Source organism: Lonchura striata, chromosome 1A (assembly GCF_050655825.1).
Source record: "Lonchura striata isolate lonStrDom1 chromosome 1A, ASM5065582v1, whole genome shotgun sequence".
NCBI lineage: Eukaryota > Metazoa > Chordata > Aves > Passeriformes > Estrildidae > Lonchura > Lonchura striata.
In genome coordinates, this window is record NC_140741.1 from 11,327,224 (window position 1) to 11,341,900 (window position 14,677).

General features: G+C 40.0%; 1 long non-coding RNA gene across 2 annotated transcripts in view; it reads right to left on the reverse strand.

The window, feature by feature from the left end:
• Positions 1-3,688: 3,688 nt before the first annotated feature.
• LOC146763377 (uncharacterized) overlaps positions 3,689-14,677 on the reverse strand; it is a 52,569-nt gene continuing 41,580 nt past the window's right edge. For both annotated transcript variants that reach the window (XR_014952116.1, XR_014952115.1), the window contains 2 exons: positions 8,640-8,710; positions 3,689-6,645 (listed from right to left, as the gene is read on the reverse strand). This is a non-coding gene — a long non-coding RNA (uncharacterized LOC146763377). The remainder of the gene's footprint in view (positions 6,646-8,639; positions 8,711-14,677) is intronic.

The following is a 14,677-nucleotide window of genomic DNA, read 5'->3' on the forward strand; positions in this document are numbered from 1 at the left end:
AATGGTTTGCTTGATGACAGATCTCTCTCAGACCACTATTTAACACTTGGGGATGATGGCAATAATTATTTCTGTTAGAATTCACTTTAGCCTAAGATGGAGTCTCAGCTGAGAAAATCCAGATCTCCTTTTGCCTTGCCCCTACACCTCTTCCCTATAAACAAGCCATTCAGCAAGCAAACTCTGCAATAAGAGCTGGGAAACACGGTCAGGAGGGTTTGGGAGCACCTGGAAGACTCTACACCACTTACCTGACACTTTTCAGAAATACTAAATACACCAAAATAACAGGTGGTGTCAAATAAGAGAGTATTAATGAAAAGGTTTTGACAGCATTTGTACCTCACCTGTGTCCTTAATCAATTCAAAAATTAACAGAAATTAAGAGTATGCAGTACATCATCAGTACATCAGATATTTAAACAGTGTAAATTAACAGAATGTGTGTGCTGAGCTGGAGAGGGGGCATAGGCTGAAAACCAGCACCTGTTTAGAACCAAAACATCATGATGAATTTTGTGCCTGGGTCCTAAACAGGCCAGTTATTCCAATGGAAAGGTCTTCTACAGTATCAGGAAAGTGAATTGAAAGGATAGGTTATTCTGGAGAGCAAAGTGGGCACTGATGCAGCTGTAAACAGCTAACCACAAAAAGTAACAGACAAAATGATAGCAATAAATCCTCAATTTAAGATATGGACACAGAGGAGTTACCATCATAACTGAAGAAAAGCATACCCTACATTAAATTGTATTTAATTTTATTTAATGGCCAAAAAACACCTGTGAAATTAGACTGTGTTGAATTTTATTGGACAGAAGGACAAGTATTTATACTATCTTCATTTCATTATTAAAGAAAAAAATAAACTGTGATAGGAGCAAATTATATCAACATATATAGTTGATCATTTTTATTCAGATCCACTTACATGCTCCCATTCTGCTGGTTCTGATTCTATAGATAATCACTCCCTTTTTTCATTTTAAACTTCACCAGGTGATAAAAATGACAACAGGTTCTGCAGTGTAGATGTGTCACTCTCCACAATTAACTTCACCAAATCTTCTCTTTTCATTCAATTTCATCCTCTCAGATGTAAATTAGGAAAGCATTCCCATCTGTGTCAGGATATTTACCCAGGCCTAAACATTCCTTGTCTGACCACAGACACCAGACTTTGTATTACTTAACCTGAGTACTGTAAAAGTAGCTTAATCACAGAGCTGAGGAGCAGATAAAATGGCACTGAGGGCCAAAAAGCACTGAATTCACTCATAAGGGGGTAAGGAGAGACAAGCAGAAAAAATTCTACAGCAGAACAAAAAGCTGAAATCAAACTGTGCCGGTTAAGAAGTACAGCAAAAAGCTTCCTTAAAAAAAAGGACATTTTCCCACTTGGGACAGTAACACTGGTGATATTCACAAAGTGCTCTGAGGTCAGTAGAGGAACAATACTGACAATTAATTACAGTTATTATGGCAGCATGACAGCTGGCATTTTTAGTATCCAATATCAGATGCATTTTTAAGAATCTGACCATGGAATAACATGCAAAATAGTTACTGAGCTACATCTCAGGAATCTGTTGGGCTCCTAAATATAGGTCTTTAGTTGCTATTCTCAGCATGTAAAATACCCTCAGCATGTAAAATACCTTAGGACATTCTTGAGCTCCCTTATCAAAACCCATCTTTTCATACAGCCAGAAACTTCACCTCTTCTGTCTCATGCTGTAGTATCAATTATTATACTTGTTATGACTTTATTTCCATCCTCAATCTTTCTGCTATATGCATGTCAACTTAGTAATGATCAAGAGGATCTCAAGGCATTTTAGACTGAACTGATGTATAGAAATTGTATGAATTCCAATCTCTAAAGACCAAGTTGTGCACAGGTTTCTGGACAACTAATTCTTCTTTGATATTCTGAAGAATTTTGTCCTCGCAGACAAAAACAGCTGTATCTACCACAACAAAATTAATTTTGGTATTAAAGTTGTCTCGATATAACCTCAAACTGTTAGGTTCAGCAAATAAGAATCAAAAACCTTACTGAAACTGGGAGCTGTTCACTTTTGTGGAGCCTCTGCTTATAAAATGTTTGCCAGTAAAATTGTTACTCTTAAAGAAAAAAGGTGAGAGTGACAGGAAATGACAAATAATCACTCAATTTTCCATGACTCTCAGCTAAATAGTTCCTGTACATTGGATCAGCTTAGGATGTTTTCAGTGCTACAAGCAAGAAGAAACTCATTCTGATATCCAAACTTTTGTAATTGTACAAAAGCATACAAAAATCACCACACACACTTGACCAGTTAGGAAATCTTGCATATACACAAAGCCTCACATAGCAAGCTACTAGAATTGAAAAATTGATAGGATGAAATGTGTGACTTCCACATGTTGCATGAGGCGAGGCTATTTTGGTTAATTCTTCCAATTTTTGAACAAAGAATTCAAGATTTCAATGTCAGTTGAGACCACAGGTCAAAAGAAAGTGATACCACTGCATTTCCTCTGAAAATGTTCTTCAAACACATTTTGCAGAAAGGAAAACTTTACAATTCTTCACATGGAATTTATGATATTTTATTCCTTACCATTTATTTATCCTTCTTTTTTAAAGGAAAGGTTGAAGAAAGCAAAAGTCTGAAATAGAAATCTGTAGGGAAAGAGAAAATGAAAAATCCCTTTTTCTTTAGGCATTTTTCTCCTTGAAAAAAGAAATAGAAAAGGAGATTTCCTCTCTCCCATCTCACCCTTCAAAACAGTTTTTGAAAGGTGTTCAGGAGCGACACAAAATGTTTGCTTTGATGTGTTTCAATATTTCTGATGGGAAAAAGACCACAATCTTTTTCTCTGATAGATACTCTGGGCTGCCATTTAAGAGTAAATGGTTTTCTCATCAGCTATACTTACCTGTGATTACATTATAACCTTCAATTCCTCAGGTGTTTTACACCTACAGTATAAACAAGTTCTTTATCTACCTAAACACCTGATGTGCCATTGTCAGGATGATTGTTACCCACACAGGTTGCAGCAAGAGGAACTCTTCTTCCTCACTGGGTGTGTGAGCAGCTTGAAGATTCAGACCATGGGTTTCACCATGGCTTTCAGCTCATCACATTCAATTCATAATCAAAAAATGAAACATTTTTAGCAACACCAGAGAGCCATAGGATGAAAGAGCCTGACTGACAGCTCTGGTGATCTGTGTGCTTTACCATTCTCAGGAGAGAAAGTCTGGAAGAGCTTGTCTAATATTAGGAAATGGCTGTAACTAATAGCTTGGCTGTAACTCACTTTCTTATTGCACAGCAAACCTGCCTCCACACTTTTTAATTTAATCTATATTCAAAACTAGCATGGGATAAAATGTAAGCCAAGCATCTATGTGAAATTTATTACAAAATAATGATTCTGAACTGTGATCATACCTTGACTTATTTTTAAAACCTTTTCCTCCAAGGACAAGTCCTAACATGAGATCCATCCCTGTATTTTCCAGCTGAGAGCAAGCCAAGCCAGCTGCAGACCCAAAAAAGGGAATTGTGCCTCAAAAGCCCTTTAGGCTCCACTGCTAAAAATGCCAGTGACTGACCTGGCTCTGCTGCCCCTCTCTCCCCAGATCCTGATTGTCATAGTTGAGATGGAGACAATACAAAGCAACACTCCATTTTCAGAAGGCTTCAAACTGTTTTTATTACAGCATGCATAGTTTTTATACATTCTTACAAAACTCCTAAGTTTACACTTTACCCATTGGTCAGGAAAGACAAAGTGCTCATTGGAATAGGCAGCTGCAGGTTTCTCTTATTTATCCTTCCTTCTTTCTTGGTTTCTATGTCAACAACATTGGTAGAAAATACTTTCAGGGGTAAATGTGGTTCCTCTTATCAAATTTCTCTCTGGCTCACAGAAGTCCCTGTAAAAGCTCTGGCACACCTGATGAATTGCACATCCCTGAACAACTTGTGTGCCCTGAAGCCTGGTGCAGGGTACCAAGGGTTCCTATTCCACCCAAACCTCGCTGTCAGGTGGTGGCACACAGGCAAAACCCTGGCTGTGCTTCCTGGCACGCATCAGTCTGCAGATTTGAGCCCACAAAAATATCTTTTCGATAAGAATCTCTCCATAGGAACCACAGTTTTTCCAGTGCAGTTTTTGAGGCTGGCATGGTCAGGTTATGATCAAGGAGATGCTTTGCAGTGCAGCCTGTGCAAGCTCCTAAATCCTAATCCAAAGTAAGGGAAACTCAGGGCAGCATTCTGGGCTTTTTTGTAAAACAGACAAGTGGGACCACAGCATTTTTCTTGAGTACAACTCTATGGGTGTGTGAGAAAAGGTGTTGTTTTAAAAATCAAGTGTTCTAGATAACTCACCACTCTTGACAATGTTCATTGCAACTACTTATGCTTAAGAAATAATTTTGATGCAATGCCTCATTATCCATGTACATCTCTTTTCCTGGCAGCATTTAAGAAAAAAAAGGAAAAAAAAAAAAAGACAAACAAATCAAACCCAACTCCTAACAAAGACCTCTGATAACTTCAGTGACACAGTATGTTCTCATAAATAATTCTCTCTTCATACAACAGTCTAATGTTTACGCACAAAGACCTGGCATCTCCATTTTCTCCTTTTTAAGTCACATTGACCACAAGGCATTAACATGTTCAGCTGTAATTAGAAGAAATGCTGTTATCCAATAGCCATGACACCTCATAGGACTACAGGAAACTCATCTGTTCTCTGCTTCACAAACTGCCAGAACTTATCACAAGATCAACGAGCAGCACAGAAAAAGTTCATCCAAGAACTTGTCTTTGATGTGTATTTGATGCTCTTTATTTGGTACTATTTTTTCATGGCCTACTGTAACTTTTTTTTTCTTTAGCAAATCCAATTTTTACAATAGAAATAATGTTTTAACTTCTAAATGCACATAAGCACACATGGTTATTATATATATAAATTTTAAAAATAAAAACATCTTGATCACAGTGAAGAAAATTTTCCCTCAGAGTGCAGTGAGGTGGTTCTTGCATATTAAAACAACTATCTTGCCAGCATTAAAGAAAACATTTAGTTCTCATGCTACCTTAAAATGAACCCTATCTAATGGAAATCTGGGTCATAGCAGCTCATGAGCCAAACTCACTCTTCCAAATATGATTCAAACCAAGTAACCTTCATACCTTATTCACAACAGCTCATTTGTCTTCATTGAGTTATATTTCAAAGTTTTGCAACCACAATACTAATAAAAACAACAGCAAAACCCAAATAAACTATAATTAATTAACAAAATACTGATCCAGGAAGCAACGAAAACCATTGTAGACAGGTATATCATAAGAACAGAGCTTAATAAGGGCATTCAAATAATTATTTAAGGTTATTTTTTTCAGGAACCATAATTATTTTAATTCTTTCACTGTACTACAGAGCATGAATCATGGCTGAGATCTTCTCATCTCCAAGCTTTTAACCCCAGTGTTTTGTACAGACAGTGGTAACTTACATGCAACAGGAATATCTTAGAAGAAACACACTTGATCTTCCCACCTTGGAAAAGAGTTTTTATCATTCAAGTCCATCTTTTCCTTCCATCCATCCACTTAAAGTGCTGCTGCAGCTAAATATGGGATTTTTGGTTCTGTGTTCCAGTATTCAAACTCAGCTGAGAGAAAGGTACCCTTAACTCTTAGCAGAATTTAGGAGTGTCAGGGTTTTGGCTTCTCTGTTGAGCTTGGATGCTTTGTTCAGATTCTTAGTGTCAACCACTAATTATTCAGTCCAAAGGATACACCATTCTCCTGTAGTATTTTTCCTTTCTCTTCCTCCATTCTCCATAATGAAACATAAACAAAGACTCAGGGAAGCTCAGATGTATAGGTATTTTTCACTGGCTTCACAAAGATAAGAAGCAATACAAATTTTCCTCCTTCCTCCATTGAGCATCTCAGTTTTCTTTCATTTTTTGATCAGCAGCAAAATAGTTAAGGTTGGCCTTTAAAACATATATTTGCATTTATTCCAGATGACATGTTTTCTTCATTTCCATGCCAACTGACTCTCACTACCTTCATTTGCATGCAGATGTGAACACTTCTGTAATTTTTTTCCAAGTTTTTCTTCTGACAAAATTGCTAGAGACTTTCAGCAAGGGAGGCAGGGGGAAAAAAGACAAAAGGAGAATATAGAAGGCAAAACTGAAATTCATGTAAGAAATCAAACTTCAGTAATCTTAAATATTTTTCATTTTCAAAGGCTAATGTCAGATATCACTTATATCTCATTCACTTCCTTTATTCCTTCTAAATAAACTTGCAGACAATAGATGACTGTGGCGTGGCCTGCCATATCCATCATCCTTAGGACTGTGTCAGGAAGAGACATGGAGACCATATCCTGAGTTCCTGCCTTTCCAGTTCTGGGAAAATTCCCACCACAAATTAGATTCTGCATCCTCAGTTCACGTTGCACTCATCTGTTTCCAACACAAAAGGTTCTGTTTGCTTGGCAGTCTATTTCCTCTTTATCCAAAGCCATAATCTTCAGGTATATGAAATCCCAGTCATTTCCAAAGTGACAGCATGCCATGGCAAAAACATAGGCTTATAAATTTCACTGGAGAAACAAACAGAAGAAAAGAACCTGCTCAGGGGAAGGAAGAGATTCCAGTTCTGGAAATATCCTGTGTGAAAATTCTACATATTAATTCATATTTTAACAAACTTGGAGTTCGGATTTGAATTGTAAGGCTTAGTACTATGCCTAAAGGAGAAAAGGGAGAAGTACTGGGAAAAAAAAAAAAAGGAATATTGTAGATCAACACTATGTCTGTGTCATCATTCCACTGTGAAAATTTTTATTGAAGTCAAGCAATTAGCCTCTGTTATCCCCTAAAGGTGACACGAAAACAGCCTGTATTGGCTTCCTATCAGGCACAGCAAACAGGGTTTGGAGGTTTTTTATATTATTCTGGAACATCAGCAGATGTTCCAGATCAGGGGAGAATAATCCACCCACTATGAATTCATTCAGTCATCTCCTGAAGCCTTGATGCTTCAGGTTTTAGCTTTTCTATTTTTCAGATTCTGTGCTACTTTAGTGTGTCAGGGCTTCACATTAGGGGATGGTGAGCTCTCTGCCCAGAGCAGGGACACAAAACAATTCCTTCTCCAGCTGGGGACCAAGGACAAATAATCCAAATCTCAGCCCCAGGAGCACAAACAACATGGGCTGGAGAGAGAAAAACAAGCAGGATGGGACTGCCTGGGCTGGAGCTGGAATGGGACAATGAACTCCAAGGAAATGAACTTCTGCAAATGGAGCAGAACTGATCCCTGGGAGAGCCCCCGGGAGCGCTCGTGCATTTTGGGACCATTTTGGTTCTTCTTGGGTGCAGCCCTGGCTGGGCTCCTGTGCTACCCAAGGTGGATCCATGAAGGAGATCCTTTTAATATATCCCTGCTTTATTCTGTAACTCTGTCCAGCCTCTGCTCTAGGTCAGCCTTCACAGGGCATCAGCCTCCCTGATCAGCTCCATCTCTGAAGCCTGAGACAGTACATTGTCACTGCTCTCTGGGAAATTTCCTTATTCCTAAAACAGGGAATCATTCAACAGTTGCTTCCAACAGGATCTGAAAGGATGCCACCAGCAACACTGAGGTCATCTTCTAGTGCTCACTAATGAAACACAGAGAAAAGTAGAGATATTTGCAGGAGAAAGTTTCATATTTCTTGACATCTCAGTACTTACACAGCCCTCACAATCTTCATATAAAGACCCCAAAATCATTCATAGATTAATGGATTTTACCCCCATATGGCCCTTCCTAACCGGGTTATCTACATTTTGCAAATGGAGAAACCAAACTAAGAAACTTAAAAAAAAAAAAAAGCTTCTTGAAAGCTACAGAAAGGATATGATGAATTAAAACATGATTACAAATCTCTGGATCATTTAAAATTTTTATTAAAGCATTTTAAAAAGTCTAGATAATATTTTTTTCTTAAAATATCAAACTTCCACAATGAAAAAAACAAAAGGGTTTTTTAATATGTCTGCAACTTCTGTGCATATTGATGACCATTTTTTCATGCAAAGCTCCATATATTAATCAAAATTATCCTGTGTCTTGTGCTTGCCACAGTGTCTCACCCAGGACAAGATAGCCACAATAATGTGGAACTGGAGAGCATCCCCGATATCGATGTACTTTGCTCTTGATCTTGCTTATTACAAGATCACAAACAGCTCCAGCCCTGCTGGGGTTCCTCTGGTGAGTCACTACAGAACACAAAGACAGGCTTTGCCCAGGGAACTCACAGGCAAAATGTAGAAGATTTAATGTCAATCTTGCTTTCAGACCATGAAATATATTCACTATTTTAAACTCTCTGCTGTGTTTACGCAGCCTTATCATAGCCTCAAAGTTTACCTTCCTGTTTCTGAAGATACAATGTCCCGCAAAGCTTTAAAATAACTGTCAGTTTTTTTCAAAAACTTCTAGCAAAATTAAAAAACAGATCAGAAAAAGCAAGAGCAGGTGTCTAATTAATGATGTACAACTTGTCCCTTTGTTGAGACAAAGATATCTGAGATTCTCCTCACCTACCTATTGTTAACATATTACAGTCCTCAGGTTTGACATTCATCTTGGCCAGGTAAGCCATCTAAAAACGTTCCCTGTGGGGGAAAAAAGAAAAACCAAACCCAAAATGAACCAAACAAAAAAGCACAAAAAGAGCAACAACAAAAACCCACAAAAAATTCCCAAAAAACAGCAAGAATATTAAAAATTAAATTCTTCCTGTTGTAAAATACTATTTCAAAGCAGAAAGGAAGGATCAGAGGGCTGGAGCAACAGTCCTGTGAGGATGGTGAGAGCTGGGGCTGTTCAGCCTGGAGAAGAGAGAGCTCTGGGGAGACCTTGGAGCACCTTTCAGTGACTAAAGGAGGCCTCCAGGAGAGCTGGAGAGGAACTTGTCCAAAGGGAATGTAGCAATATGATATGGAGTTTTGCATTGAAAAGGCAACAGTTTAGGTCAGATATTAGGAGGAAATTCTTCCCTGTGAGGATGGTGAGGCCCTGGCACAGGGTGCCCAGAGAAGCTGTGGTTGCCCTTGGATCCCTCGAAGTGTCCAAGGCCAGGCTGGATGGGGCTCTGAGCAACCTGGGACAGTAAAAGGTGTCCCTGCCCATGGCAGGGGGCTGGAACTGGATGATGTTTAAGATATCTTTCAACCCTAACCATTCTGTCTGTTCATCCAGGCATTTATTTCTGTGACTTCTTGACAGCAGACTGATGACTAATTAAGATTGTAACCTTTAGGCAGTTAATCTGAGGTTTCATCAATCTTTTCCCAAGAAATTACAGGGATCTTGCATATTCTAATTTGGTGAATATTTCCGACTTCTTTCTGGTTCCAGCAGTTGTGCTTTTCAACCACAGATAGAGGAGTTAAAAAAAAACAAACAAAGCAAAAGTAGAGGACTGGAAATATTTGATATACAGCTTATCATTAAATATTTCTGAATCTATGATTTGTATTTATTTTTTTGAAAATGCATTACCCAAATTCAAAGTTACAGAGTGATTGCCATAACCAATAGCATGTACGACAGAGCCAGCAGGCAAATCTCTAAACTTTGCCTGATGAATTGAGAATAAACACTGGTTAAACTTCGAAATTCAAAGTGACTCAGTCTTGTCCCTTTTTTTAGCAAGATGGAATATTCACAGAATCACACAGAATCACAGAATAATGAGGTTGGAAGAGACCTCTGAGATCATCAAGTCCAACCTATGCCCTAACACCACAACTAGACTACAGCACCAAGTGCCAAGTCCAGTCTTTTTTTAAACATATCCAGAGATGGTGATTCCACCACCTCCCTAGGAAGACAATTCCAGTATTTTATTATTCTTTCAGTGAATTTTTTTTCCTAATATCCAACCTAAACCTTCCCTGACGTAGCTTGAGACTGCGTCCTTTTGTTTTGCCGGTTGCTGCCCGGTGGAAGAGATCAACCCCACCTGTCTACAGCCTCCCTTCAGGAAGCTGTAGAGAGCAATAAGGCCACCTCTGAGCCTCCTCTTCTCCAGGCTAAACAACCCCAACTCCCTCAAACTTATTCCTCTGGGTTTACTGGAGAACTGCTGCCCTTGTGCTTGGACACGCACAAGCGCAGGCTGCTGCTATAGGGCAGCCAGTCCAATTTTGGGTTTCCTACCGAGCAGCCGCGGGTTTTAGCAGGCGGCAGGGTGGGATGAAGCAGCTGCAGGCGGTCGGTCCCGCGGAGCCGGAGCCAGGCGGGACCGGGAGCGGAGCGCTGGGGAGCGGCGGGTCCCGGCTGCCCTCTCGTGGGGCCGCCAGCACGGAGCAGAGCACCCGCACCCGCCCGGCAGCGCTTGGGGGTGAAAACCCCACTGAAAACGCAAGCCGAGCACCAGGAATTGTTCCCTGTTTGTCCTAAAGGTGTGTAAAAATAGCGCTCAAAAAGCCATTTGTTTATCCCGCCCGCCGGAGCTCACAGCGAGCGATGATGCAGCGCCAGAGCGGCTCCACTGAAATTAAATGCAGAACTTGGTTTGGTAGCAGTCTCAGCAGGTAGAAACCTCATATGTCTTCCCTGTGTATGCATCATATTATAAAGCAAAACAGCTTGAAAACAGCCAGGATCTTATATGTGCACTCACCAAGCTCGCCCACGTGCCACCAGGAAAAATTGAGTTTTCTTCCCCCAGCAACAGGGTTAAGGACAGGTGTGCTACAAGGATGCAGTGTCCCAATAGGGACATGTCTCTGCAGCAAACCTAACCTTGGACAGGCTAAATCCCAGAGACAATGCCTTCAAATTTCCCTTGGAATCAAAAGATACGTTCCAGCCCTTCAGCACTCCTTTCCTCCCCTTCTGGAGGGGAAATGGAGCTTTCCAAAATAAGAAATGAGGACATGGTGACTATTTAGTCATGACTGCCAATCACAGAGCTTGATGCTTCAGGGGACATGATCAGAATGCTTCTATCTTAATCAATCTATTGTATCTCAAAAACTCAGTGTCTTAACTCACACGTGATCCAAGGCCACCCTGCTTGTGTCCATAGGAATGCTTGTTAAGGCACGGAATTGTTTGATTCACCAAATCAAATCAGATGAATTAGAGCAGAAAAGCCCTTCTGAACAAGCTGGAGGCTCAACAAGAGTACATGGTTTGCAAATACTGTGCTTGCTTTCTGCTGTTCCTTTAGAGAACATGATGCTTTCCCTTGATTTAATTACTTCCTCACAAAATCACTTGCACCAAACCCAGCAAGAAGGGGAACAGGGTCTGTATGGCCAGCAAACCTCAAACCCCTCCCATCACATGTTATAGTGCTGCAAATGCCACCCTGAAAAAAAAAATATTACTCCCTGTTTCAGGGCATCAGGGAAGCAATTTGACCCTGGCTTGCTCACAAAAGGTAGATCTGGATTATGAGATATATACATATCCATGCAATTGTGTGAACAGATTAGGAATGACAGTTCCATCTCTTGGAATCTCTCACACCCTAACACCTCTCAATTAAAAGCTGCCCAGTACCCAAACTGTCACATGATATTTGGTGGAAATTTTCCTGCACACTTTCTGCTGTGAAGCTGTGAGGAAGGGGGAAAAATGGAACTATCCTTCTGCAGCAGTATTCCAAGGGTGTTGAGGATGCTGAAGAACCACTGCAGGGCTGATTTTCCACCAGGTTATCTCAGATACTTTCCCAGCTATCAACTCACCCTCTGCACATTTTTAGTGATGTGCTGCCAACAGTGCATGTCTATATTATACATAACATTTCAACCCTCCCAAGCCTATCTTGCTCATTAATCAAATGGTGCTTTGGTTCCCAGCACCAAAGCAGCAGCAATATCTGCCCTGGAACCTGTAGACTGTTCCCCCTTTGTGTCCTAGTCATCATGCTTTCACTTTTCTCTTTGGAATCACAGTAAAATAGACCTGTTCAAACCTTTCACCCTTCCTGTACAAACCTTCATATGATTTTTTTCTGGCATCACAGCTGTGGGAACAAGAGTCTTTCCACAACTCTGCCTTAAATTCACCTAGTGCTTATTAAAAATCACATTCTTGCCCCAGCAAAATTATGTTTGACAAGAGAAAATTATGTAATTAGGATTAGGTCTGCATGTGGCTTGGTCCAAGAGCAGCCTCAGGAGAATTAACTTTGATTCTCTGTTTGACACATCCCTGGAGGGGAATGGCTACAATGAGCAGGGTCTGCCCAGAGTTTCTGGCAGCCTGAGGAAAGGGGATGGAAGGGGTTAGGATTTGCAGTGGGGCTGCCTTCTGTCACCACTGCAATCTGCCTCTGGCTAGACAAACACTAGGAAAAGGTTTTTAAGGAGCAGGCTGACTTCAGGGAGGTCAAGCTGGCTATCAGAAAGCATGAGGCAGCATTGCACAGTACACTCCTGATATTTTGTGTTTCTCATTCAACAGCAAGTGACATCTGTTCCTGTCATTATGGAGCTAATTCACAGATTCACTGTGCTGTCTAATTGTAAAATTAGCTTTAATAAGTTAGGGCCCCTATGTGTGCACACTATTGGGTACAAAGGAGAGCTTTTTCTAATCCCTTCACAAATGAGTGATAGTGTAGAAATTAAGTGAGGTTATTAGTGCCTGCATAAGCATGGACTGTGTTCTCAGATAACATTAAATCCTTGATGTGCCCAGTTACCAATCTGATCTCCTTATGTCCCTGTTTTACAAGAATTACATTTGGTCAGTGCATCCCTTCTGTTTCCTCCATGCTCCAATTGCATGATGCTGGGGCAGATGTTTAAGAAGCTGGGAGGATGGCTATTATGTTTATTAGGATTTTTTAATTAGATCAAGTCTCAAATCGTGGGGGAATACGACATTAGGCAGCTTATTTATTCACTTTTGTGAACATTTAATGACTTATGGTCATAGACCTGGCAGCCACTGCAAAAATCAGAGTTCCACTATTGTTATCCCTTATTTACCCATTTCTCAAAGTACCAGTGAAAGTCCTGTAATGTTGTTTTTCTTTCCTCTCAGAATCACAGTTCCTGAAAACAAGTAATTACTTAATGGTGTTGTATTTGCTTAGTGCAAGGTTAGGTTTTAAGCCTTTGTACTTGTACACAGAAGATTGAAAAATGAGACTTGAGGGAATTTTAAAGGCTGTATAAAAATACCCTCAGAATTCAAATTAAAAGAGGCAAAATCATTTATTATTATTGGGTTTTGGTTTTTTAAGCCTTAAAGCTGAGCACAAAAGCACCTCTACAAAAAGAAATAAAGTGCGACAAACTACAGATGATAACAGGAGGCTCATGAATAAGATTTTCATTCTACATAACATCAAATTATTAATAGTTATCAATTATGGACTGGATAGAAATGCTTTCCAAAGGAAACTATGTTTCTCACAACTCCATTTTGTACACAAAACCCCCCAACCCCTCCCAGGCTGTAACTGCAAACTTGGCGCTCTTGCACTTCCCCTTACAGGACAAATAATTTCTATAATTATTATCCATAATTTTCTTTGAGATATTTTTTGCTTCTGAAGGCATCCCAGCTACTACAGCTCCCAGCAAGAGATACTGATGGATGAAACAGGCTGATTAATGGTGCCTGGAGCAACAAATATACACAGTCATAAAAAACAAGCCTTAAGTAGTGCCCTGAAACAATCAACAGCTTTGAGCTCTTTAACCAGTTGACCTAAAATAAACCATGGATTTCAGGATGACTTGACAAAAAAAAAAAAAGGTTTTTTGGGTTTTTTTTTCTCCTTGGCAAAAACGATGCATTTCCACAGAAAATATCCATTTTGCTGTAACCACAAATGTCTGTCAAATCACTGCAATGGAGAAGTTTCCAACCGGCACTAATCATTAGTCACTTGAAAATGTACACTAAAACAAAGGACATTTTGGTGTGCATCTGCAGCCAATCAAGAGATTAATTTGAAACAAAAGAAGTCCATATACAGTTGGAAAAACAAAAAAGACCAGCCAAAGTGTGCAGGTGCCAAGAATGCAGCCTCGGGAGAGCATCTGAATGACACCAAGATATGTTGTTCCACACTGATCTCGGGAGAACTTCGTTTGATTGGGAGTAATTCCTGCACTCTATCATACTTTTACACTCCCTCACAGTTCTGCAATGTTTAGGGCTACCTAAACCTGTGACCATCCAACTCCATCTATCCAATTCCTCTGTGATCTTGACAAAGCAAGAATCTACTCCCTATATGAATCCTCTAAAACAAAACTAAGGAAAAGGGGAAAGGAAAAGAAGGAAAGGTAAAGGGGGAAAGGAAAAGAAGGAAAGGAAAAGGGGGAAAGGAAAAGGGGGAAAGGAAAAGGGGGAAAGGAAAAGGGGGAAAGGAAAAGGGGGAAAGGGAAAGGGGAAAGGGAAAAGGGAAAAAGAGGAAAAGAGGAAAAGGGGAAAAGGAGAAAAGGGGAAAAGGGGAAAAGGGGAAAAGGGGAAAAGATGAAAGGGGGAAAGGGAAAACTGAAAAGGAGAAAAGGGGAAAAGGAGAAAAGGGGAAAAGGAGAAAAGGGGAAAGGGGGAAAGGGGAAAAGAGGAAAAGGAAAAGCAGAAAAGGAAAAAAAGAG